The 27,903-nt window shown below is 41.1% G+C and overlaps 1 long non-coding RNA gene across 1 annotated transcript in view; it reads left to right on the forward strand.

The window, feature by feature from the left end:
• LOC144271702 (uncharacterized) overlaps nt 1–27,903 on the forward strand; it is a 53,828-nt gene that overhangs the window by 23,286 nt on the left and 2,639 nt on the right. Inside the window, exons 2-4 of the long non-coding RNA XR_013347404.1 lie at nt 2,536–2,657; nt 5,587–5,633; nt 6,127–6,208. This is a non-coding gene — a long non-coding RNA (uncharacterized LOC144271702). The remainder of the gene's footprint in view (nt 1–2,535; nt 2,658–5,586; nt 5,634–6,126; nt 6,209–27,903) is intronic.

Below are 27,903 nucleotides of genomic sequence, written 5' to 3' on the forward strand. Positions count from 1 at the left end.
GCATAAGTGCTCATGTGCACAATGCTATGTTGGCAGGAGACATTCTCCCACCGACATAGCAACCGCCGCTCGTTGCCCTGGTGTTATTATGTCAATGGGAGAGCTCTCTCCTACCAGCATAACGCAGCTACATGAGCACTCTTACAGCAGCACAGCTGTATCGCTGTAAGCTTGTAAGCGTAGAGAAATTGTTAGTGCACAGATCTTTCTAAATGCAGCTCAGATAGAAATCCCACAGAGTCTGTTCTTTAGTGGGGACCTGCATTAGCTGTTAGTTTGTAAATAGGGCCTTGAGCATATTACATGAAAGTAAAATGTATTGAATGAAAAAGAGCCTATATTTCTTTTGTCTTTTCTCTCTGCCTGCACTACCATTAATCAACCAACTTTACAGAGATATGGACACAACATGTTGTAAATGTTAGTACATGCAGCTTGGAGCTCCTGGAGACCAAATCTGTCTGGCATTTTGTGTGGATTGGACATACCATACCAGGAGGTGACCCCAAAGGAAATAGCATATTAAGAGGAATGAATATTTATTTTTAAAGCAGCATGGTGTCCTACAAAGCTTAAAGGTATTAGGCCTCTGCCCCAGAGGAACACTGAGTACAAGTATAGAACATCACAACAGCAACATTACAGGGAACTGTTCCTGTGATGTTGGTGGTGGTTCAGGCTTAAAACTGATATAGTGCCTTTCATCTCTTCAGTTCAGGTTCTTATACAGTCCTCATCACCATGATGTCTGAGTATCATCCAGAAGTGCTTTGAGCATTAGCAGCATTGGAATAAATTGCCTATGGAGTTTGTGGAATCTCCATCATTGGAGGTTTTTAAGAGCAGGTTAGACAAATACCTGTCAGGGATAGTCTAGTTAATACTTAGTCCTGCCTTGAGTGCAGGGGGCTGGTTTAGAAGACCTCCTGAGGTCCCTTCCAGTCCTAAGATTCTATGATTCTATGTGGTTCATTCTTTCTTCCCTCTCCTTTCCATTGGGAAATTGTAGGGGATTTTATTCAGCACATGTGCATACGGTGTTGTGTTATATTAGCAAAGGCAGGGTTGAAGTGTGCCTTGCACTTGAAAGAGCTGAGATGCTCAAAGTGATTCATAACTACCAATGCGGGTGGGTGGTATTCCTCTTTTATAGATTGGAACAGGGAGGCCCAGAAATTTGACTTACCCAAGGTCACAGTGATTCAGTGTCAAGGAGGAAATGACATTTAGATCTCCTGACAGCAGTGCTCGTCTATCCACTAATCAGTGTTGCCTAATGAATTTCCGCAAAGAAGTTGCTGTAAGAGCTCTCCATTGTTGCTAAGGAAAAGCAGTTTGGACCAATGAATAGGTTTTTCAGCAGTTAGTGTCCACGCTTCAAAATTTCTGTACAGTTGAGAATACTTAGCAGTAAAACCTGGGCCCAGGAGACTCTTATTGGCAATCGCACAAAAGGGTGTTTCAGAGCAGAGCTCAACTCCACGGGCAGAGCTGTGCGAGAGTAATGGATTACAGGCTGTTAGTTTCTCACTTTTGACAATAAAATATGGTGGGGTGTCTTTTGTGTGTAAATTGAGTAGGTCTACAAATGAGTTTTGAGGAATTAAGGGGGATGCTTAAGAGCAAGACCTTGATGGTACTGCACCCAAATACTGCAGGTAAAATATTTAAGGTTAGGAGAAGGTGGTGAGCAAGAAGACAGGAAACATGGCTGAGTTGGTGTGGGGGAAGTGTTCAGTAGAAAGGAGTTCTTAAACAATTGAGCGTTTATTTGTAACATATGGGACAGGATACATTTGAACAGAGTTTAAATTACTCTAGTGTGTGGGGGGGAGGAGGGGATGCAAACAGAGATCTGATATAAGCTCCATTTAATTAAGTTGCATTTGCTTATACCAGGTTTTAAATTTGGCCCAGGATGTGGGAAGAGTTTAATGACAGGCATCCGGGTTGTGGAAAGGACAAGCATATTGGAGTGCCTGTAGAGAGGCCTTTGGAGAGAGAAGAAAAAGCAGGTAAAATGAAGTGTATTTCAAGCAAGGCCAGGAAAACTTCATTGTGGAATGATTCCATAAACTCTAGGGGGAAGAAATAGATTTAAGGAAAAAATTAGGAAATAATCCAGGAAAGATCCAGCAAGTAATTAGACCACCACATAGGGGAAGCTTCAAATGTGCCTGTATGCAAGAGGCATGACCAAAAAAACCCAGCCAAAAACCAGGGAGAAATGGAAACATATGCACAGAGGGGATTTCAGTGTGAAGGGTTTAACTGGAAGACTTAAATAAAGAGTCAAATAATCTGAAAACAAATCTAGAATAGAGGAGTTTTAGAAACCACAATAGCAATGAAATAATTACTACAAGCAATTTTAAAAATGAAATCGCTCGCACAGAACAAAATCTATGTGTGCAACTCAGTCCAGAGAAAACAACTTAGAACTGGAGGGTGGTCGAAACTCTACAAATTTCCCTAAATCTCATTGATCAATTTTAGTCATTAGTCTGACAGAAAACATTATACGTCTTGTTACAGGAATTAAAGGCTGGACTGGAACTTGGTCTACATTGCTCATGTGAAGAACTAAGGGGGATGAAGGGGACTCCACTTGCATTTCTGCTTGGACTACTTACATGTCGGGCCCATGGCATGTAGGTGTAAGTATGCTGCAAGCTGTGTGTTGGCTTACTTTCCAGCCACCTAGAAATGGTTGGGTGGGGAACAGGCTGAGCCTTGACTCAATCCTTTCTACTCACTGTCTAGCACAGCTGATCCACCATAGTGAGGGGTAGCTGTGACAGACTTCCCTGGGGTGCAACCTGGAACTGGGGTACTACGTAGCCCTCTGGGCCCCCTCTCAAGCTGTGTGACTATGACAAGCTACAGTCCTCTCTAGGACTTGCACGGGTACAGCCATACACAAACAGGGACACTCCCAGCTGCAGTTACATGAATGCTTTCACTAGCCAATCACTCATAAACCAACAATAAAGAGGCTTCAGCCAGCCCCCCACCCCAGCTCCCCACCTAGGACCCCAGACCTGTATCATCTTGCCCTGGTCAAAAGCCTGACCAGGGTAAATTTATTTTCCAGTCCACCCTTCCCTCAATGTGGAGAGAACAATGCACCAGCCCCCGTTCCTGAGCAGATTTCCCTTTGCACTTCAAACAGCACACTGTTTTAAGTAAAAAAATATAAAACAAATTTACTAACTACAGAAAGATTTTAAGTGATTATAAGTAATAGCGTACAGATCAAAGTTGATTACCTAAGAAATAAACCAAGTTGCAATTTAAGTTCTATACTACTCCCGGGGAAATTCTGTGCCCCTGCGGGGGTGAAGAATTCATACCTTCCACAGATTTCTTGGCTTCCCTGCAGAAAAATGGGGGAGCAAAGAAATCTGTGGGGAATACACCTCTTTTCCCCATCACCTTGGGCATGTCTTCTGGGAGCAGCCAGCAGCAGAGAGCAGATTGCTGGGGGGAGGAGGGAGGCTGGGTGTGTGTGCATGGAGAGACGTTAAGGGGGTGAGGCTGGGCGCCTGCCTGTGTGGGAACAAGTGAGAGAGACTCACGATGTCCCGCTCACTTGCTGTTGTTGCATCCCGGGCTTGGAGGCATAGGGCTGTGTGAAGCAGGCTCTGTCCCTGAGGCAGAGCAGAAACGTAACAACTAAGGAGGCAGGCTGCTAATGTTCCCATTGTTAGTTAATTGTTCCCATTCTTAGTCAATTTAAGGCTCCTTTACCTCGCCAGAGTGGTGTAAAGGGGCCTTATTGTAAATGACAGTAACGGAGTCCTCAGCTAGGAAGGTCTACGTGCTTTCTCCCATTTTTCCCTGTGCCAGACAGGCACAATGGTGTTAGATTACAGCTCAGGATCTCTTTTACTTATCCATTTAAAAAAATGCAGGACAATGACTAGCAAAACTGTATCACTTTCATGTGTGAAAGTCTGAGCAATTTAAAGCGACATTCTACTTTACAGAACACCAAACACCAAAATAAAAGTAATGTAATTTAAATGAAAATCCAGGATTATTACTGGAATGCAGTGTATTGGTTACCCAGTATTTGTAACTTAACTTTCATGTGTTTCGGACATGCTGAACATTTATTGTGAATTTTTTTCTATATGGTAGTTTAAATAAATTACCAAAATAAGTGAAACTGGTGTGATTTATATTGCATTATTTTGACAAATAAAATATGCAGATTTTTTTTAGAATTTTGGCTCTTTTGGTGCAGAATTTTGGATTTTTTGGCATAGAATTCCAGCAGGAGTACTATACACTAGACATAATTTGAAATAAACAGTGTCTTACCATGATGGTACAAACAGTCCACCAATTTTCCATACACAGGCTCGGATTCTGTCTTTCCCTCCTGGGAGCCCCTTCCCCAGTTCAGTCTTTGTTCCTAAGGTGTTTCCAGGTGTTGAGTTGTAAGGGGAGTGAAGCCAAGTGGTGAAGTCACTTCTCCCTTTTATAGCTTCTTCCATGAGGAGGGAACTTCATTGTTCCAAGCAAAGTCCCCAGCACAGTTTGTGAAAAAATACAGGCACAAGTTGGAATCCAGTATCACATGCCCTTGCCTGCTTCAGTGAGTCATGGGAGGGGCCATTACCCATATTTTGGCTAGAACATTCACAGTAAAGATCATTAGGTGAGAATAAGCTGTTCCCATGGACCATTGTTTTAGCTGATGGGCCATTACCTTGAATAGTCCATTCACAATGTGCTGGCTAGACTGGATGTAAATTAACTTGTGGGAGTTACCCAGGAGCACATTTGAAATGCAGATACATAGTTAATATTCATAACTCCAGATACAAAAATGATACATGCATACAAATAGGATAATCATATTCAGCAAACCAAACTTTTCCATTGACACCTCACATGACATATGTTGTACAAGATGCATCATAATCCTAGCATAATCATATCACTATGGTGAATGAGGTGCAAAGTGTCACAGTAGCGTGTGTGTGTGTGTGTGTGTGTGTGGTAACTCGCCGCTGATAATGGACCAGGAACAAATAACTACTCCACTCCTCTCTGAGCAAGGAAATACTGGGGAAAGAATTTCGACAGAGGTGTGTATCATGTTGCCTAGCCACTGCTCCTAGAGTGGAGCACAGAGGATCTATCTAAAGTCACAATCTAGCCTTAAAGTGCTGTGGTGCACACCATGGACTGGAGAGGGAAGAAGAAACCTATCAGGTTTATAAACAATAGTGCAGGCCAATTGATTTTACAAGTATCAAAATAAGCTACTTCTAACAAAAAACAAGCACTATCCTGATAGAAAATTCTCTTTCAAGCTAAAATTTTTTCCTGTGGATTTTATATTCCTGGATGCCTTATTTTGTGCTGAGCCTACTGGATTTTATTTATTTTGATCAAAGTTTCTGGTGAAAAGTAGAATGGAAAATTAATAATAATAATAATAATTAATAAAAAAAATGCTCCTTTCCACAAAACTATTCTATCCTTCTCTTTTTAAAAAAAGTACCCTCAAATAGTCCTTATCACATATAATTGTTGTCTTCACATCTGAATTTTTTTATTTCTCCTTTGTAGATTTCACTACTCTGAGGGATTTTGCTCCCCCTGAAGCTCAAGCAAAGGTAAAAATTAGAATTAAAAAAAAAATCGGAGTTCAGGTACAGCTACTTTGCCTAAGGAAAAGCAAGAAGTTTTGCAACTCACAGGTGGCTGTCAGCAGGGTTCGTGTGAGAAATTATACAAGGTGCAGAATCTTGGAGGGGGAAGGATGGTGTTGGGACTCGAGCATTGGGCTCTATTCCTGGTTTCCCCATTGATTCCTGTGACCTTTGTCAAGTCAATGTTGCTTTGTGCCACAGTTTTCCTATCTCAAAAAGTGGTGGTGTGAGGTGTTACTCTATTGTGTAAGGCATTCTGAGGCTGGCATTTGCTTTAGGAATAGAAAGTATTCTTAATATTGGGGCTAGATGAGCTAGTTTAGAAAAAAAAATTTAACCTACCCCAGACCTTTTCCCAGAACTGAATTGAAAGTTGTATGGAGGTTCAAAAGTCTGGTTAACACTTCAGCTAACTTTCTCCTGTTTTCATGGTGGCATCTACGTGCCTGCTGAGAAGAAATGGAAGGGACAAACTATCAAAAGAAGCAATGATCCCTGTATTTCTGCACTCACCAGAAGGAGGAAATACTTGAAATCTAGTAAGTGTCTGTTCTTATCCAAATCAAACAGAAGCTTTGAATTTTGTGTGGTTCAGTAATTGCTTTGTGTGAACCAACAGGAGTATCCAACGCTTCACATCTATCCTCTTTTTAAAAGGTTACTTGTGAATTCAGTTAAATGAGAAAAAAAATTAATCCCTGGTGTAGCTTCACTAATTCATCAACTTCACACTATGGATAGATTTGTCCTCATTTAAGAGGGCTTCTTAGAATACTCTGTCCATAGCAGCTAAGGCTGGGTGTTTTGAATCAGGGTTAGGGCCATTAATTCCCTTAAACTCCTTAGAAAATCCCAGTCTAAACCTTTACATATCTAGAAACCTTAATTGTAGTAATAATTAATGGAAGGGCTAAAAATGTATGGGTTGACATTTCCAGGAATGTAATGGAATGGACAACTGTTGTGTATCTTAGTGTGGTTGAGTTGTAATACATTTTCAAAAGTTGGAGGGGAACATCAATACTTATATTGCAATAAAACTAGAGGTCCCAAGAGAGATAGGGCTCGCATTGTGCTAGTCACTGTTTAAACTTGCAGGAACTGTCCCCTGTCCCAAAGAGCTTTGGTCAAGATTTTTTAAGGTATTGAGGCATTGCTCTGCTTGACATTGCAATGTCTAGTTGACTTAGGCACCTAAGTGTCTAAATCACTTTTGAAAATGAGACTTGGTCTCCTAAGTCAGTTAATGCTGAAGAGAGCCATTTTGGAAAACCTGGGGCTTTGTCTACATAAACAACATTAAGGGTCAGATGTAGGAAGTACGTTTGACAGATGGGGAACTGAGGCACAACAGACACTGTGACGCGCCCAGGGTTGTGCGAGGAAGTCTGTGGTGGAGCAAGGAACTAAATGCAGATCTAAGTCCCAGACTAGTGCCACAACCCCAATACCATTTTTCCTTTCGGTGTATGCACATGGTGATAGTGATATGGCTAAATGTCACTGTAAGTTAGACTGAAAATGTTTTGGGTCTAGCAGATTCCCCCCACCACCCTCTTCGTTTTACACTCTAGAGTTCGGTTTTGGATCTGTGAGTCATGACCTTTTGAGACTGTATAATGCTTGAGTTCAGCTGAACAGGCACGGCAATATTCATGGAGATGAAGTACAGCTGCCCTTAGCATTCCGTTGCTAGAGCATTACAAATCCTATCTTAGGGCCTAAAATAAATTCTAAACTAGGTCACTTCTCTTCATTTGAGTGGTGTGTTTTAAAAGTACTTTTATTGCACACTAGCCAATCAAATGACCTTTTTTTTTATTTCCAGGAAAATGTGACCTAATTTAGGATCGTTCACAAATAACGGTCAAAAATGGCTTTTGATATGTCAATGAAGTTTTGAATGTGTTCCTTTACAGTGTATAACTTCAAACAAATAAACAGCTACATTACATACATCACAGTGTGCACCAAAGGCTGGCAGGACTCCTGGATCCTATGCCTGACTTGCTATGTGACCCTAGGCAAGTCACTTAACCCTGTTTCCTGACCTGAGCCCACCCGCTATGGGGGTGTTTTGAGATTTCATTAACTAACGTATTTATCTCTACAGTGTAAAAATGTGCATGGTGCTTTCCAGGCATATACAATATGGTGTCTGAGATCACACTAAAATAATTTTGAAATTTTCAGATGAAAGGTGCTGTTTAAGTGCAAAGTATTATTCTGGTGCTGTTGACTTGTCAATCAAATTGCATAGCTACTATAAAGCAAATACAAACTGGCTTTCCTAAAGACACTTCTAAATAATGTTTTGTCTGCTGCCTGATGTGGATAGCACATATGAGCTCTATCTATCTATCTTTCTATCTCTCTTTAAAATGAAATGCTGGCTTTATAGTAGTTATAAAAGAGCATGCTGTTATAGGGTAAACCGAGTTATGTGACTTGCCTAAGGTCACTTAGCAAGTCATGTGAGTCAGGAATAGGCTTCAGGAGTCCTGATTTAGTGCTCTGCTTTAGCCTTTGGAGCATACTCTTTTGGGTGTAAAATTGCTGTTTTTCTTGCTGTTTGCTCTAAGTTATTTATTGTAAGGGAGAAAATTCAAAACCTCACTGACATCAACAATCATTTTTGACTGTTATTTGTGAGCAATCCTAAAGTAGGTCAAATCTCTGGAAATAAAAACATAAAAGCATTATATTGATCTTTTCATTATTACAGGCCTGCTTGCACTGGTGGTAACTGTCATATGTATGTGAAGGTTATAGGTATGAATCTCGGTGGAGTGGATTTAGGATTTAAAAATGTTTATTCCCCTGTATACATCATTAAATTTGTTTTTAAACCATTATATTAAAAGGATTTAACAGGGGAAGGGAAAAAATCATGTCACTTCCTGTTTTGCTTGACTACTCATGAGTAAGGGTTGCTGGACTGGCTTTGATGTGAAATATGAATGTTACTGGTTCGATGGTCTGTTTGGTTGCACACCATCTGTTTAACATTTATATATATAAATACACACACACACACACAAAGAGAGACTTTATAAGAGAACATATATATAGACAGAATGTTAAATAGATGGTGTGCAACCAAACAGACCATCAAACCAGTAACATTCATATTTATTATATTTTATATAATATATATATACACACACCCACACATTTTCTCTCTCTCTCTCTCTCTCTCTCACACACACACACACAGACTGTAAGTGAAAACATCTTGTTTTGTAGCAGTACACTGCACACACTTAAATCAATGGAGAGAGATTTTTAATTAACCCACTCTTACAGTGATTCATAGGCCTTTGGAAACTTATACATTATTGGAGATTAACCAGTAATAACTAGTGTGGATTCAAGCACAGCTTTGAAATTCCGTTAACAGCTTTATAGGAGAAGAAAACTTATAATCCCATCTTCCAGCTAAAACTGTGCAGTTCCTGAATTACTGACTTGTGAATTAAATCTTGTGAATTAATTGGCTTTCATCCTCCCCCAGTATTTTCATGTTCAAGTTTTAATTCAGAGTGCAAAGTAGTTGTATAAAATTTTTAGGCAGATAGTCTAATTCTGCAGCTGCAAGAGAGGAGTTACTTAACATAACCTCTGTAGCTCCTGTAGTCCTTCAGTTATAAAGGTTCATTCTATCTGGATCAGGTCCTAGCAGGATGGAGCCTGATCCTCCAACACATACACCTCTAAGTAATCCTTACCTGTGCAAATAGTCCCAATAGATTTTGGTGTTTTCCCACCACATAATATTTTATTTGCTTGTGTAGGTAGCAGCTACACCTAAGAACAATCTGTAGTCTGACACATTTGGGCAGGGAACAGTCCTTACTTGTGATAAGCCCAGCATCTAAAATACTGTACCACAGCTGACAAGCACTTCCCCAAGATTTAAACTCCTACACATTCTGATCAGCAGAACTAGCAATAGTACTTGCCTAAACTGGTGGGAGAGGTGGGGGGTAGATGTGAGGTATTGCCAATGGGTCTATGAGTAGGCAGACTGACCACTTTCGCCATCTTGATGACGTCCGTGTACAGTGTGTCACAGTATCTTTGCAGTATCTTTGGAAAAACCTTATGGTAGTAGTTTATGTGTTATTGTGGGCTGGGATGGTATGTAACCTCTCGGGGATGTGTGTGTAATTTGAGGCCTGGGAGTTTGAAGGACTATATTGAAAATGTGCCAGACCAGAATGGATTTTTGAGACAATAAGTGTTAAATGGATTTCCTAGTGGGAGGTGCAAATTTCCCCTCCTCTGGTTATGCAAAAACCAGCTTTTGGAAGCTATATCCTGAGGAGTGGGTCATTATTCTCGATTACCTGTGCCCAAAGATGAGAACAAAGGACTGAGATGTATCAAAAAACAGCGGAACTGCCCAATTTGGGTTCTGGTTCTGAATCTGAGACAGTAATGAATTTGTAAGCAAGGGGAAAACCCTGTTGTGGGTTTTGAAGGTCTGACACCTACCAGAGCCCAAGGCTAGAGTTGGTGTGACCTCTGGCAAGTTCGTTAGCATGCGTGTGGGTTCTTTTATTGTTTTTAATATTTTATTGGTAATGCTTTCCCCTTTGAATAAATGTGCTTGCTTAGAAAAAGCTGTTTGGTAACTTGTAACAATTACATTGGAAATAGGCTCTGGAGAGGAAGCAAAGTGTAGATGCTGGCCTGTTTAGGCAGTCTGTCTTGTTGAAAATATCACAGTGTAGGCAGGGAATTGTGCAGCCTGGAAAAATTCAGGTCAGGAGAAAGAGAGATGCAGATCTCTGCCCAAGAGAGGTGATGACTGGGAACTGGAAAAGCTTTAAGTGGGTGCGCTTGGTGGACCACAGAGCAGGAATACAGGTACAGTTGCCCTCCACTGTAACACAGAGCATAGAATCCACTGCATATATGTTGCCCCTCTGTGGCAGGAAAGAGAGACCCGCCTTTTCTTCCCTTCTCATGAACCCCATGGAACTCCCCAGCCCAAATCCCAACTGGCTTCTATGAGTCTAAAGGATATATGGCTTTGCTATGAACCGCACAATTTTCCAGACTAATGTACATCTTAAAATACTGTGGGGAAAGAAAAAAGCAGCAGGTGCTCTCCTTAGAAACACTTACCTAAATTATAGGTGCCAAAAAGCAAAAGTTTTAATTTTCTCAATTTCAGATACAGAACGTTTTCAGGGCTGTTGTGTGTCACTTTAGCCTTTCAAGGACCACGATAATAAACCTATTTTCACTCTCCTCTTCCTCCTCCTCACCCACTGCTTAAAATATCCTAGTTAATAGAATGGGCTTACATTTTATATTAAGTGGATCTTGATAAATAAGGGCCCAATGCTGTGAGGGTGCACAGCACCTTAACTCCCACTGACATTAAATACAATTAAGAAAGCTCAGCACCTCGCAGGTTAAGATCCTAGAATCTATATATATTATCTACCATCCATTTTTGTTCTGTTATGTAGGAGCCTATAAGCCTTTAAACTAAAATACTGGAATACATTTCTGGTGTTTATCACAGTTTTGTTTTCCTGCTATAAAAATAATTTCAGTTTTGAGTTCTATTTATTATCAAATCAGTTCAGGACCTTAAGGGATGATGCCTTGATTTGTTAGTTGAAATATATGATGTGACTGAGGAAAAGTAACTCTTATAAGCAACTTTCTAATTTTGTAACTAACCCTAAAAATTAGATTGACCTAGCTACATTGCTCAGGGCTGTGAAAAATTTTGCGCTCTGTATGACATAATTAAGTCAGCCAAAACTCCATTGTAGACACACTAGGTTGATGAAGGAATTCTTCCATCAACCTAGCTACTGTCTCTGAGAGAGGTGGATTACCTACCCCTTCCGTTGATGTAGGAAGTGTCAGCTGCAAAGCCATAGCTGTGCTGCTGTGGCCACTGTAGTGTACACATACCCTAAAGGTCACAAAGGTTCTGCTAAGCCTATTGAAGGTTCATTTATGAGGTCTATTTTTTCCAGATGTTGAAGGAAAATTGAAACTATTATATGCTTAGCGCAGTGACTCTCAAACTGTGGGTCGGGACCCCAAAGTGGGTCGCGACCCTGTTCTAATGGGGTTGCCAGGGTGCGCATTAGACTTGCTGGGACCTGGGGCTGAAGCAAATGCCCGAGCCCAACAGCCAAGGGCTGAAGCTGAAGCCCAAGAGTTCAGCCCTAGGGAGTGGGGGTCAGGTTACAGGCCCCCTGTCTGGGGCTGAAGCCCTTGGGCTTGGGCAGGCTCAGGCTTTGGTCCCTCCCTCGGGGTTGTGTAGTAATTTTTGTTGTCAGAAGGAGGTTGTAGAGCAATGAGGTTTGAGAACCCCGGCTTAGTTCTATGTAACTTCTGTCTAGACGTTCCAAATAACCAAAGACATGGATCACTTAGAAAACTATTTGCATTTCATTCTCATTCTGTCAACGTAACTTAAAATTTCATTTCAAATTAAATTAAGTCTGGATTTTTTAAAAGGTGTACATAGGCCCTTAAGTATGATTCACTCTCTAACCAGTTACGTTTACAGAACATAAGACCCCCTGAAGGGCTTCTAGCATAACAAGGGTGTTCATTGCAAGATGCTTCCAAGATTGCACTTTGAATTGCAAACCATGAGCCTGAGATATTTAGAGTACCCTGAAGATGGTCAGTGGGCATATGCTTTGTATAGCTGTCTGAAACATTATGCAAAACTTACAGATAGGTGCTTTTTTATTATAGAGGCCCTCCTAGACTTAGCTCTAGTCAGACTGCAACCAATATTACAATATATTGCTTTACATATGGGTAAGATTCTGCTTTACTAGAGCACTGCATCCAGAACTGCCCCAGTGTACATCTGTTCTGAGCAGCAGTCACAGTCTGGGAAAATTACGCGATCTGTGATCTCAGATCTAACCATCCCAAATCAGTGTGCAAAGCCATGTTTAATAGTTTTAGATTTCAAACAATATTTGTTGGGTAGGTATTAAATCTTTTTGGTGTGCATTGCTGTCATGACCTGACTGATATTAGCAAGGATTTTGACTAGAGCTGTGATAGTTAGGTTTTCATTCATAAAGCGCAAATACTGCAATATTTACTCATCTTAGTGGGCAATTTTGTCAGAGCTGTAGATTCCCATGCTTACCTGTTAATTATGAATTGCTGTATATGAAACACTTTGCTAAGTATTTTGATGCCAATTTTTGTCTATAAGCAGAACCAGCCTTGCACTTTTGGGGCCAGACCCCCTGTGTAGTTCCACTGAAGTTGCACATTCAACATAGTTGTGAAAGATGGCTAATTTTCTAACAAAAACAAGATCTGATCTTGTCTTGCATTCAAATAAGGGATTGTTAACACAAGCAAAGCATTGTTGACAGGCTGGTAATTGTGGGTGGGATAATGAATATTGGCTTTTGTGTTGCTTCAAGATGGGAATAGCATTACATCATCCTCTGGGAGAGGGCAGATTCTACTATGTGAATCATCTTAAAGCAGGTAAATTTAAACCATCAGCAAGATCCTCACTTGGCATAAACCAGCATAACTCCCTTTGGCTTTATCTTAATGAAACTAATGTTGTCTTATTTTGATCCTTGAGAAGCATTTAACTTTAATGTGTTGGGAAACAGATACAGTGTTTTCTCACAGAGAATGATGGAAGTGCTTGTTCCATCTTGAGCAGAACAACATTTGCTCTCTCAGCCTAGAATTACCAGCTTTTCAGTATCGCATTGCTAGCATGGATAATCCCTTGTTGGAATGCAGCAGCAGATCAGATCATCTTGGCAGATTCTCTCTCCAACATTTTTCACAGCTATCTTGAATATATTTTAACTAATAAGTACTCTCCTGTTGAGCATATGTGTCCCCTATAATTAAATGGGTCCATGTGTATACACACTGATGGGATAACAAATCCGATATTGTAAATATCAAATTGTGCAATGGATGTTTCCTATTCTTTTCCCCCCAAATAACACCTAAATATTCTAAATTCTCACTATAGCCATAGTAAAGCAGCAGCTGTGTTTAACCAGTGACAGTTCAGCCATCTTGTACTGATGGCAAAGACACTTAGTTATTCACTGCTTTTGACTGTTTTGCAGATAAACATGCTGAGCTGTGTTCAGTGTTTGCCTTTGAAAGAAATATGTATGCTCGGCATTAGCTGCATTTAGAAAACATGATTTCAAATTGGGGGAAACAATTGCTTTCAATGTTATTGCCTAAAATAGTTTTCTCTTAATATCTTGGCCTGACAACAGCATTTTTCTTTTGAATTGTAACTATTTTTCTCCCATCCTTTTCTAATGTCCCTGTTCTGAATTGCATAGAGCCACTTAGCATACATTTAAAAAGCTTAAGAGAGCTACGGTAAAAATCTGACTTTCCAACAAAATGCTTTTCTGTGCACTACTTGTAGTTGAATAACTAGTTCAATACAATCCACCATAACTTGTCCAAACCCTGTATTAACCTTAAAGCACATGTTCTCCTCCTGTTTGCACTTCACCCTCTATGCAACTTAGTGTTACCTGCCTAGTTACCAGTTTGATCCTTTGCTCTTCTCTCGTGCTTTAAGCATTTATTTGAGAGACAAGGTGGGTGAGGTAATATCTTTTATTGGACCAACTTCTGTTGGTGAGAGAGACAAGCTTTCGAGCCACAAAGAGCTCTTCTTGAAAAGATAAAGGATATTACCTCACCCACCTTGTTCCTTTAATATCCTGGGACCGACACCACAACAACTACAGAGCATTCATTTGTCATCTAGTTCTTTTTTTCACTTCTCTGTACAACAGCACAAGCCATGTTACACTACAAAATGCAGGAAATAAAAACGTCTAAATATGCTGGGGCTCCAGACACCAAGTTGTTGGCTCTCTGAAAGCTTTTTGCCCTTCATGCATGTGCGACATTCTCCCCCCGTTCCCCCCCGACTTCCACAAATACTGAAGGAGATATTTCAGAGTTGTAGGGAACAGCAATAGCTGCCTCCTCAGCACAGGACAGATCGTACAGCCGGAAAGCCCATGAACTAGGGAATTGTTTGCCAATCTTCACGGCAGTTCCTTAACGTATCAAGCATAGAAACAGAGGAATGGCTAAACTTCCAAGAATAATATCCTTGTTTGGCAGAAATTAAATGGGTATGTTGCAGAAGGATGATCTTCCATGTGAATTATACAAAACTCTACCAACGTGTAACATGCTTAGTCCAAACAGAGCTAAAGCTTTTTTTTCCTTTGGGGTGATAACTATAGTACTGAACAGATCTGCAGTAGTCATTTGCATTAAGGGATATATACCTTGAACTGTGCAAATTGCCATTTGTTACTGAAGTTGATTTCTATAATGTGTACAGTTAATGGTGTGATGCACTGGGGAACCTTGCAAAATGAAAAGCACGAAGCATGTAATCTGTTAACAGCCCAGCCTCAATGCCCAGCAACCTGATAAATGGGATGGTCAAATCAACTTAACAGTCATTAAAATGCTTATTCCTCCCTCATTCAATATGTTTTATTTAGACACTTATTTCATGGATTAAAATATAAGTAATTCAATTCAAGATGAGCAAACACATACTGATCAAATGGTTAAGCACCCAAAAATTTAGTGCTAAGAGGCCAGGTTGGGAGTGGATAGTTTCTGATTTCCTGAGTCCTCTGCCACGTTTGACCAAATAATATCAGACCTATTTGTGTGGTTACTTCATCTGTATAATAGAGATAATGCTCAACATAACTCCCAAAGGGGTGGTGAGGGTTAATCTCCATAACATATATAGCCAAACTTGAACGTACATCGCCAAACACTTTGCAGCTGTTGATTTCAATGGAGTTATGCCAGCAGAAAAATCTGGCCCATGAAATGTATTGTAAGTGCTTACTACTTTTAAAACAAGTGAAATGTTTGTAATAATGCTGTACCCAGTGCAAATAGCTTTCCATATACTGTACAAGTGTTCTCTTCTTAAGCTTGTTTAACAAAGTCATTATTCAGAAAAACTGATAATATCCCACTTATATACCTTTAATACAACTACATGGAATGAGTATCCTGTGATCAGTTTTACATTTCTATTTAAAATACTCAGGATAAACAGACCATTTGGAAACAGTTCAGTGCTTCCCCATATCAACTTCAGTTAGCTGCTAGTCAGGGTTAGTGGCTCTAGTGCTGAACTGGATAAGAACCAAGAACCTTCTGAGGAGAAAGATATCCCTTAATGTAATCAAGATGGATTTGGTGGCTGGTGTGCTTCCCTAATAAACCTGAGAAATCGGGCACAGACATCAAAGCTACTTTATAACTTTAACTGCCTGGTTGTCCACAAAATTCTTGGAATAGTCATGGATGCTGATGCTGTTGTAGTGGAGGTTGTTGATGCAGATGATGGTGAGCCTGTAATGGAGCTCTCATAATCTGTAGGAAAAAGTATGAGTGATAGCAGGTTTGACACAGAAAAAACCTCCACTTGCTGTGAGAACATAGGTGTGACTCATGGATTAGGCTGACTTTGAAAACTCAGTTCAAGGAGGCTGAGCAATGTTTATCAGGCCTTTAAGTTTGACTGCATACAGAACTTGTCATACTTGCCTATCTGGATTTGTATCTCTGTCTTGGGTTTGTGAGCTAGTATATCCTGTTCATGCAAAACAATTATTGGGTTTCAGAGTAGCAGCTGTGTTAGTCTGTATTCGCAATTATTGGGTTGGATCACAAAGCATAGGACTTTGACCCGGGGAAACATTTTTATACTGACCACTGTGAAAATGACTTGAAAAGGATATCTAATCCCTTTGCACTGGAACAGGATGAAAAGATTAAGTTTACCAGGGATTCCTTGTTGATCTTCTGGAACAGAGTTTATAGCAAGTTTCCCAATATCCTCTATGTTTTTTCAGGCGTCAGCCAATTATAGGGAGTCAACATGGAAAAAAAAATTGAGGAGGAGGAAGAGACAATTGAGTCTTGTGTTCTGGGGAAAGGAAACCTTTGAAATATCAGGTGGAATTTAGTACATTTTAGCAGATTCTAAATGGTTCAGCAGATCACTCTTAATATCTATGTTCCAATCTGTGGAAAATCTAGCTCAACACAGGTTTTTAAAAACTGCCTTTTTTGAAGCTGAGTAAACTCAAACAAAAAACTCCCCACCCCACTCCCGAAAAATCTCCTTCTGGGAGAACACATGGCAGCATGTTGATGCTGCTCTGAAGTCAGACCATATCTCACAGCAGGAGTTAAACACCGCAAACTTTGTGGTCTGTCTCAGAGACTGTTATGTTCTAACTCCATTAATACCAAGAATTTGATTAATGTTCTAGTTCAAGCTTTCTTTTTCAGATGCAGAATGAAATGAAAGCCTCAGTCCAGTTGCTTAGGTTAATAATAGCTGATGTCTTTACTTTCTGACTGTTAATCTTAAACCAATCTGAAATCCTAATAGCCTGCCTTAGTACAGCTTTCAGTGGTAAACAATTCAAATATGAAATCATAACATGTAATTTGGAACAGTTTAACACGACTGAAATTTTTACCCCATGAGAGAGAGCTTTGATTGCAGTGCCTCTTATCCTAGGTGACGCAAAGTTCTGGCTAACCTGATGCCCTGAGGAAGATGTTGGAAAAACAAACAAACTTTTTGTGCAGTTACAAAAAGACCTGGTAGCATTCTTTCATAACTCCTATTATTGCATTAATGACAACTTTTCTTATATCAAAAGAAGAAAGAAACTTTGTAATTCTTGGAATAAACATCCATATTCTACATTCCTTCAACAAAGATGCACAAAAGTAAATGACATATTCATCCAAATAGATTGTGAACAGTTGATAAGTCTATGGTAAAATGTTATGTAGTTGTTAAATTTAGCTGAACTGTGGCTTGTACCCTGAATTTTGATTCCTAAGTGAGGACCAGTCACTGACTGGAACTGAAATATAAGATAAATGTATAACTTTGACTAGAGGGGAGATGGGTCATTTGATTAATTTAATACATGCAAGATTAATATTTTATCCCCATGTTTGTTTTAATCCATGTTTTGTGAAAGGAAAAAGGTATAACTATCACTTAACTAGTTCAGGCTTCAGGACTAGTTCAGGAATTATGCTCCATGTTTGTTCATTTCTTAACCAGAATGTCACACCAATTTCACTTTATTTTTTTGCCCCTTTTGCCTGATTATGCAGGTGATAGGTTGCCAAACTAATCTAACATGAACTGACATGGCCTAAAACTGGTTCTAGCATAAGCAGAAATTGGTATAAAAGTGGGTGCAAATGAAGACACATAAGTTGTCACAAATGTCATCTGCACATACTTCTACTTGCTTATTTTACACAGTCTTTTTGAAGCTTAATTAATGTAAGTTCACTGTGATACAGTTAGATGGAAGGTGTTATGTACTACAAATGAAAAAATATTGTTATGTCGAAATGGCTAGTTTGTGTTTTGCTAAGAGGTTGAATGCAGCTTTCAAGAAGTGCTGGAACGCAAATACTCGACGGGCTGCAAGATGCCATTCTGGCTTAAAAAAACCAATGTTGCCGGAACAGCATCTCAGAGTGTTCCAGCAGGATTTGAGCACTGGTTTTACAGCCCTCCACTGCATGGAATCAGCACTCAGGTGTCAGACCATGTATTACTAACAGCTAATGATGATTCTCCTGTAACTCAAGTGGTAGGAATATATGCTTTTGGTGCAAGATCTGGGTTCTATCCCAGCTGTTGCTGTAAAGTTATAAATGACCTTTGTGGGAAGCATAGTAAAAAACATGAAATGTTAATGTCAGCAGGTTGTGACAATATAGTCAATAGGGCATATACTATCCGTTATGTGGCTATGCTGAGGACCTGACGTGAATGTTTATGTCAAAGTTGCTTTCCAGTCAATGTTACAACACAGCCCAGTGAACTCTCCCATACATCCCTTTCATCCATTATAAACCCCAAACTTTCTTTAAGTCATTTTAACAATAGTGGGCAGTAGAAATAGCTGAAAGCTTTTATTTATATAAAGCTGTGTCAGGTGACAAATGATTCATTGCTAGGGACAAAATGAAAAACAGCGACTTTCGCTTGCTGTGTTTTTTGACTGCCCGATTCTGATCAGTTCTGCTTTTCTGAAATGAACACTGTACAGTTTGTTGGGGTGAGATCTTAATCACTTAATCCTACTCTTTTTGGAGAAAGTTTCCAAAGGAGTTCATCTTCCTCTTTTCCAGTTTTTCAGTGGGCAAAGTTCTTGGAAAAAGCAAAACCAGTCATTACCAGAATGTTCAGGCACTATTTACTCCTCCAGTGACGAATGACCCCCTGCCAAATGCTGAATTTCTACCCCGATGTTTCAGTGCTACAGCTATTCAAAATAAGGGTGCACAGTTGTTAATAATAAATGCCATTTTCACTCACCATCTACTGAAAAATGGCTTCATTGCTTTTGTTCAGCATTTTTAAAAGAATTCACCTTCAGGCAGAAACCAAGCCTGGAGGAGGCCATTTTGTTTCTGTATGTGGCCCATGAAGGTGCAGCCAAACTATGCATGGAGCCAATATCACTAAAACATTTGGACCACCCAATGCTAAGTAAAAGAGCAATACTATTAGAAAGTGCGCAAAGTGTCTGTGTGTGTTAGATGCTTTATACTTACCACATGCCTCCTGAGAGAGTTAAACACTAACGCAGCAGAATCATGCCTTGCAGTGGAGTTCTGTGAGAGGGTGTGTTTAAGCTATGGGGAGTCTGAAGAGCCAGCACTGAAACGAGTGTTAGGCAGTTGGATAATGGGTTCCAGCTCTCAGAGGGTGCTAGTTTGAAGGTCTGTATCTTGAGTCAGTGCCCAGGTATCCCAAGCCTGTAGCAGTGGCTGGGATACGTTCAGGCTCTGGAGGAGGATAACACCCAGGGACCCAACAGCTGAGTCCATTCACAGCAGCCAGGTGGGCAGGTACAATTAAGGAACAATCAGTTGCATACATACAAAATGGAAAATGCCTAGGAAGGAGTACTGTGGAAAGGGATCTGGGGGTCATAATGAATCACAAGCTAAATATGAGTCAACAGTGTAATACTGTTGCAAAAACAGCAAATACCATTCTGGGATGTATTAGCTGGAGTGTTGTAAGCAAGACACAACTGGAATATTGTGTCCAGTTCTGGGCGCCACGTTTCAGGAAAGATGTGGACGAATTAGAAAGAGTTCAGAGAAGAGCAACAAAAATGATTAAAGGGCTAGAAAACGCTTTGACCTATGAGGGAAGATTGAAAAAATTGGGTTTGTTTAGTCTGGAGAAGAGAAGACTGAGGGGGGACATGATAACAGTTTTCAAGTACAAGGTGGAAGGAGAAAAATTGTTCTCATTAACCTCTGAGGATAGGACAAGAAGCAATGGGTTTAATTTGTGGCAAGGGTGGTTTTGGTTGGACATTAGGAAAAACTTCCTAACTGTCAGGATGGTGAAGCATAAATAAATTGCCTAGGGAGGTTGTGGAATCTCCATAATTGTAGATTTTTAAGAGCCGGTTAAACAAACACCTGTCAGGGATGGTCTAGTGCAGGTTGAGTGCAGGGGACTGAACTAGAAGACCTCTTGAGGTCCCTTCCAGTTCTACAATTCTATGATAATCAAATGTATTCCCTTGGCTGCCCAAACTGACAGCCCCAAGAGTGACTTGTCCTTGAGTACAGTGGACTATGTTGGTGCAGGATAGAGTGTTTATCATCTTCCTGAACCAAAGAAGCTGAAGTTAATCCATTGTATCTTTCATAGCTGCTAACATACTATGTCCCAGACATGATATCCCAATTTTATGGTCTAATGACATGAGCACATTTTTCAACAAGGAATACTCAGCTTACAAGAGGTTTGCCAGCGAGATTCACTATTTGCCGTATAAAAGTTAACCTACTGAAATTAGTATGTGAAAAGCTACAAAATATGAATAATGAACTCCCATTAGGGCTCATGTGATTTCCTCAAGAATTAATTATGTGACTCACTAATGAAGAGAAAACAATAGGGTTGAAACTCCATTAAATGATTATGGGTCTTCAGACACTTTTCCAAAGCCAATTTAAGAGTGATGCTAAACTGATCATCATTTAAAGGTGGTGGGGATGGGTGTGTTCAATCAAAGAGTAGGAAGAAGAAAGCTTCAACAGCACTTTTGGGAGTGTAACACATTCAATCAGAACATCTCATCTCAGCGGAACATACAGCTTGTTAGCAGTACAGCTTTAACTGTGGTAGTAATAACAGAAGCTGTAGAATAGATAGCACTCAGCCTATTGTAACCCTGACCAGACTAAATGGTCACAAAAATACATAAGCACTGTTTGCACTGATAGGAAAATTAGGACCTGTAACCTAATATAGACAAGGCTGTAAAGTTACTGCTCTGTAGTACCACTTCCTCCCCCCAAAACTTTGTAGAACGGCAATCCCAGCAGGCTGCGAAAGTTAGGTATGTGGGATAGTTGTTTCCCTCCTTCCACTATGTCTGGACAGTTTTTGCTGGAGCAATATGCACTTGCTCCTGCTTCATAATGCAGAATTTGGTCCCAGGGAAAGTAAAGTAATATAATTTTCACCTTGAAAATCCAGTATTTTCCAATTCTGTTCTATATACTCAGTCTAACTCTATGCATTAATTATAATCATGCAAAAGACCACTTCCATTAAACATCTGAACAGGTTTCAGTGGCAGAATGTACTTCTACCCAATGTTCTTTATTTTTTATTCCCTCTTGTGCCTGTCTTATTTGCCTGCCACACTCTGATCATGACACAGGTTGAAATTGACTGAAAGTGCAGGGAAGCTCATTTCCAGTGGGATGACAAAGGTGTCATTTCAAGTACAAGTCTAATACTCTCTTCAGTCTGAAAAATAGCTGTGTGCACTTCCTTGCATTTTCTACAAAGCTTGAGACTGAACTGGTGAGAACTCAATCTATATCATGACCTAGAGGAGACTAGTCCTACTGCCTTCTTGCTTAGATTCCTCTCTTTCTAACATGATTTTATGGCTCCATGGCATACACCACAGTAAAGTCTAGGTATATCAGAGCACAGGGCTTAGTACTAGACTCATGTCTAGACTAATTAAGGCCAGTTATTTAGAGCGCCATAAATACCCAGTCTCAACATATATGTACGACCAACTTGTAAAGTTCTTACTTGTGCAAAACTCCCACCGAGGTCAATGAGAGTTTCCCCTGCGGGGCTTCTGCACTGGGCCCTGTAAAAAAACAAAACAAAAAATCCGAAAACCCCTTGTTCTTTATCAGCTTTTTGTCTTCAAAACACTTTGCAAGTAGGAATGTGTAAAAATAACATGAAAAATAAAATGCCCTACAATCTGTGGCCAGTAAAGTGGTATAAATCTACAATACGTAGCCAAGAATATACACTGTACCTACAAGCGTAAGCAGCATTTTTGTTCACAAAAATTTGAGAGAGATCTAGGCCAAAACGTCCAATCTTAAGTACCGTAGGTTGGACTTCTAAATCCATAGTTTAAAGCACCTAAATAAAGTTGATCTATTTTTTAGAAGTGCTGAAGAACCACAGATACCACTAAAGTTAGTGCTTTGAAGCTTTTTTAAAAAAAACCTAAGACTTTAGGATCCTAACATTAGACATGTTGGTTTGATGACTTTGGCCCTCATGTGACTCTTGCACATGCTTAAGTCCCATTGAGTCCAATGGAATTTAAGCATGAGCTTAAGTGCTTTGCTAAATTGGGGACTTAGTGTCTAGCTGCTACTCGAATATCAAAAACCAAGATGTTCTGAAGTTTGGAAATTTATCAGTCATACCAAAATACTGAACAAGAGGTTCATTTGGCAGTGCACACTCTGGGGTTGAGCCTGCAGCCTTGGTACATCTGAGCAGTCCTGATGAGTTCAGGAGGACTGCTTAACTGAATGAGCAACAGGACTAGGCCTTCTAACTAGCCTTAAATATCTACCCATAAGGTCTGGATATGTTCACTGCACTCTCTCTGCCAAGAGTCACTGCTGGTAAAGCAAATTTCCAAGTCTCTAACTTTGGTAGAAGTTTAAAGTAATTCTGACTACATTACAGGCTCAGTTTAGAATTCTCATCCTTCAGAGTTGGTTGATTCTATGTTCAATCCTGTAGCTACACTTGTTTTTTAATCAGTGTTTAGGTCCATGTCTTCACACACTACTGACAGGACAGTACACTTGGCACAATATACTTAGGCAAAAAAGTACTACCCCATCTCATCTGTATCATATTTCCATTTCATTTCAACAAAGCTAAAATATGTCCCATTATCTTTTAATTTATTGCTATGCACAAACAGGAGCCAACACTGTTTAACAGTCTTCAAATAATCAGTAGATTCAAATGTAAGTAGAACGTAGCAGTCAAGAGATGATCTGTCTGATAATTCAGGCAGCTTGCCTAGAGGTAAAATAGGTCACACGTGCTTATTGCAGGGCTCAAAGAAATAAATCCTGCAATAAGCATGTATAACATAATATTCTATGGAATATAGTGAGAAGCAGAATCTGATCTGAAGTCCAAGATTTAAAAACTGCTCCCATGTACTGCTTTCCATCAGACAGACATAAGGCTGTGATCTGAACTTAATGTGGTACAAGTGAAAAGAACATTCCTAGCTAGACCTCTACAGAACCAACTGAATTAGGCAAAATGCTCTTCCCAGGGCACAACAGCAGCATCTGAATTGGGTATTGGAGTGCTCCCTAGGGAGGAGAATGTAGGATTCCCTCCTTCTCCCTAAGCTGCAGTGTGTCAGGGAAGTAGCTCTGCAGCCTAGTGGCTGGCACAGCAGGGAGCCCTTGGAGAGCTGAGCTCTGCCACACCCAGAGGGTGCATAACCCTGTGACATATCCCCATACACACATCCCTTCTGCCACAGTCATGCCTCTGCAAGAGAGAGGCAGGATTTACCTCTGATTGTATATTGCCCTGAAGAGCAGATTTCCCCTTTGCTCCAACCTGAAGTTCAATCAGATCAGAGGCTCTTGAGTGATTAACTGGTTCAAAGCAAAGACTCCCAAGCTCCGGGGAACAACTGATATTTCAGTGGTCTTTGGGTGCTGTTTTAAGCATATAAGCATCAGGTGGTGCAGCAAGGGGAATGAGTTTCCAGAGAGCGTTAACCATAGTAAACAAGGAAAATGAAACTTTGCAGCACAGCAAGGAAGATTGTGGAGACAAAGTGTAGGGCTGCCTCAGGCACCACTTAATAAAGACAGTACCTATATTGCACTTTCCATGTTCAGAGTACTTCCCAGACCTTAATCCTCCCAACACGTCCCTGCAAGGTATTAACCCCAATTTACAGGTGGAGAAACTCAGACCCAGAGGGGTAGAGTGATTTGCTCAAGGCCACACACCGCCTAAGCATAAGAGCCAAATCTCTAACCCAAGCTCATGATCAACCCAGCAGATCACACAGTGTAATATAGATATCCTGGGTTGTGTGCAGTTATGGACTTTAACCATATCCAGGCTGAGGAAACTACTTTAAAAAGAAAATAATTCGTCTGAAGACCTTTGTTGCTTTTGAATCAGTTTACTGTATTTCCTAGAAATAGATAGAACAGAAGATGTGGGTATGCATAGAAACCAGCTAAACATGTGAGGGGAGTGTTTAAATCCTAAAGCCAACAAATTAGTGTCCCCATCAAGAGAGACAGTAGGAAAACAGTATCTACTTCAGATCCAGCTGTCTAAACTTGAACATGGCAGCAGAGTCTGTCAAATGAAAATGAAAGGCCGAATCCTCTTAAGATCTGCTTTCCAAAAAAAATAAAAAATAAAAAAAAGAGGAGAGCTTTTGGGGTGGAAATATTGCCCAGAGTGTGATTTTCAAAGGGACTTCGCTCCTGGGTGGGAGGGCTTTACCATTGGGACCAAGTTCTATACAGAAGCTGTCAGAATCCATGTCAGAGACAAACATTGTTCAGCTATAAGTCCATGGGCCTTCATGTGAGGGGCTTGAGAAGAAAGTTTTAGGGAATTTTCGGAAGTCCCTTTGTAAATCCATTGGACATAGAGGACCCCCCATCAGCAGGAAATATATGTTGTGTATGCACACAATCCTCTGTGTCAACTATGCTGTTGACTAGCAATGTACTGTCATTAATCTTATTGAAGAGATCGCTAGACAGGGTCACTGATTAAAGAACTGCCAGGTTGGAGGGGGAGGGACTAATTCTTAAAAGATTATCTGAATGTCACCCACAGAAGATTTCACAAAGGGAAGAGTCTCCCTCTCGGTGCGGAACTCTGCAAAATTCTGCCCAAACTTTTAGAAGTTAATAAAACTGAATATTTTCTACTCCAAATCCTTTCCAAGGATCCTGATCGGGAAAAAAAAAAAAAAAAAAAAAAAAGACATCTACAACCTATGAACTGTGGTAGTACAGGCAATTTGTCTAGCAGACACTGTTCATTGGATATTAACGTAAGAGAGAGACAGTTAATTCCCATTTCTTCACTCGAAATCTGCCCCTGCCTGTGGACTTGTTGCTAATTAGTCAGACAGGGAATTGATTTCCAGCACCACTGTCTACTGCTGGAGTGTTGTTTAATCTCAGTTTCAGAGCAGAGCAATAGTTAATTACCTTTCAGGTTCCATAAAAAGACTTGGGTAACTTGCCTCACCAGCACGGTGAGATACCCTAAGTCGGTAGAGAATCATTTTGCAGGAAGATATATTAAAGAACAAAAGTAAATTCATTTAGATTGCTTTTTCAGAAAATCTTTGAGAACATGAGCCACTAACTGTATGGGCTGTTTCAAAAATGCTCTAACATGTAATGAGTTTGCCCCGTTGTTTATCTTTTAAAGGCACCCTGGGGCATGTAGGCACTAGGTCTATTGGCTAGAACTGAGGACTTGGAGTGTGGATGCCTGATGATGAGCAAGTCTCAACCTCCCTGTCCCTCATATTTAAAATGTGATATGCACATCCACAGTGGTATTTGGAAGTTCCTAAGTGCATAAAGCATTTAGAGATCCTCAAGTGAACATCACTATATATAGTAACATCTATGTGCAATTGTTAGGTGGTCATAGCAAGACCTGGAGTCTGTGGTGATTAGAACTATGCAAACATGGCTATTCTGGTTTGCAGCAATGGGAATCTTTAATTGGGTTTGAGTGGACTTGTACCTCATAAATATCACTGAGTTTTGAGACCAAGCGAATGCAGATACTCTACATCAGGGGTCTCAAATTCAAATGACCACGAGGGCCACATGAGGACTAGTACATTGGCCTGAGGGCCGCATCACTGACCCTACCCCCCCGCTGCCCTGGCCTCACCCCCACCCCACCCATTCCATGAGGCCCTGCCCCGCCCCACCTCTTCCCTGCTCCCATTCTAACCCCTTCCCCGAAATCCCCACCCCAATTCCGCCCCCAAGGGGTGCAGGAGGGGTGCAGGGTGCAGCAGGGGGCTCAGAGCAGGGGGTTGGGGTGCAGGAGGGGTGCAGCAGGGGGCTCAGGCAGGGGGTTGGGGTGCAGGAGGGGTGTGGGGTGCAGCAGGCAGTTGGGGTGCAGGAGGGGTTTGGGGTGTGACAGGGGGCTCAGGGCAGGGTGTCGGTGTGCAGGAGGGGTGTGGGGTGCGGCAGGGGGTTGGGATGCAGGAAGGATTCGGGGGGCGGGCTCCGGCCCGGCACGCACCGGGGGCAGGGCAGGCTCTCCGCCTGCCAGCCCCACCCCTGCGCCGCTCCGGGAACTGGCTGGAACCTCTCTGTGTGGGGGGAGGGGGCACAGGGGTCTATGTGTTGCCCTGGCCACGCCTCCAGGCACTGCCCCCCACATCTCCCATTGGCTGGGAATGGGGCCTGCCGGAGCCGCTCTAGGTAAATGCTGGGGGGGCTGCGGGGAGCTGGCGGGCCGCAGAAAATAACCTGCGTGTTTGAGACCCCTGGTATAGAATGTGGAGGAGTCTTGTTCCAATAGCCGAGTTCTGTTAAATCAAGCTATTTGGCTGGGGTATGCCAGCCTGAGGTAGTCCCCTAGTGATGAAAAGTCTACTTGGAAGAGAAGTACAGCTGTACAAGGCAGGTGGTGCTGTTTGGTTAGGGTGTGTGCTCAGGATTTCTGGAGAATGTGCTAATTCAGCTCATCCCTTGGACAGCTTTTGTCTGTGAAATTCCTATAAACTCTGGGTTATAATTTAAAGCCAACGCAGAGAACTCAGGAGAGAGATGCCTTGCAAATACAACCAACACTCACCTAGGTTTAATCTCCCTGGGCTACATAGGTCCTCACTAGTGTATAAGGTACAGTTTGCAACTCTTGCACTGGAGAGGTTGACAGAAGGCAAATGTACTGTTCATCAGTGTAGTTAAGGATATATCATGGGTCTGTGCCTGGCTGTCTGCTTAATCGTTACAGAACTGCTCAAGTAGTTTTGAAAGTATGTGAAACTGGCAACATTAGCAGCTGCAGTTTAATAGCATTTGTATCTGAAAAATTTTGCTTATACATCTAGGATTAAATTAGCATCTTGTACTGCTTTTTTGGTGGTTTTAATGTCTGAGTCAAGTTTTCTTTCTGACAGGCACTAAAAATATTTAGTCAAAATTAAACTGGAATGAAAAGAGGGAGATGTGAAGAGGGATGCTATCAATTTCTGCAGGCGTTGGTAAGAAGCTTGAGAATTTGAGCGTGGCAGTCAGCCAGTGAGAAAATATTGAGAGAAGGGTAGAGTGGAATCTAATTCCTCCAGACAGAGAGGTGTTAGGGGAGCATGTTACGTGGTGGGAGAACTTTGAGGAGGATTTGTGAGGAAGGCTGACTCCAGCACCATGCTCCTCACTAATCTACTTCATTATAGCATCACAACAGTGAACACTTGGGCCAGATCCTGCAAGTGCTTGTGTCAAGGTTCCTTCCCCACTCTGAACTCTAGGGTACAGATGTGGGGACCTACATGAAAAACCCCCTAAGCTTATTTTTACCAGCTTAGGTTAAAACTTCCCCAAGGTACAAACTATTTTACCGTTTGTCCCTGGACTTTATTGCTGCCACCACCAAGCGTCTAACAAATATATAACAGGGAAAGAGCCCACTTGGAAACGTCTTTCCCCCCAAAATCCCCCCAAGCCCTACACCCCCTTTCCTGGGGAAGGCTTGATAAAAATCCTCACCAATTTGCATAGGTGAACACAGACCCAGACCCTTGGATCCTAAGAATAA

This window comes from Eretmochelys imbricata, chromosome 10 (assembly GCF_965152235.1).
Source record: "Eretmochelys imbricata isolate rEreImb1 chromosome 10, rEreImb1.hap1, whole genome shotgun sequence".
Classification (NCBI taxonomy): domain Eukaryota; kingdom Metazoa; phylum Chordata; order Testudines; family Cheloniidae; genus Eretmochelys; species Eretmochelys imbricata.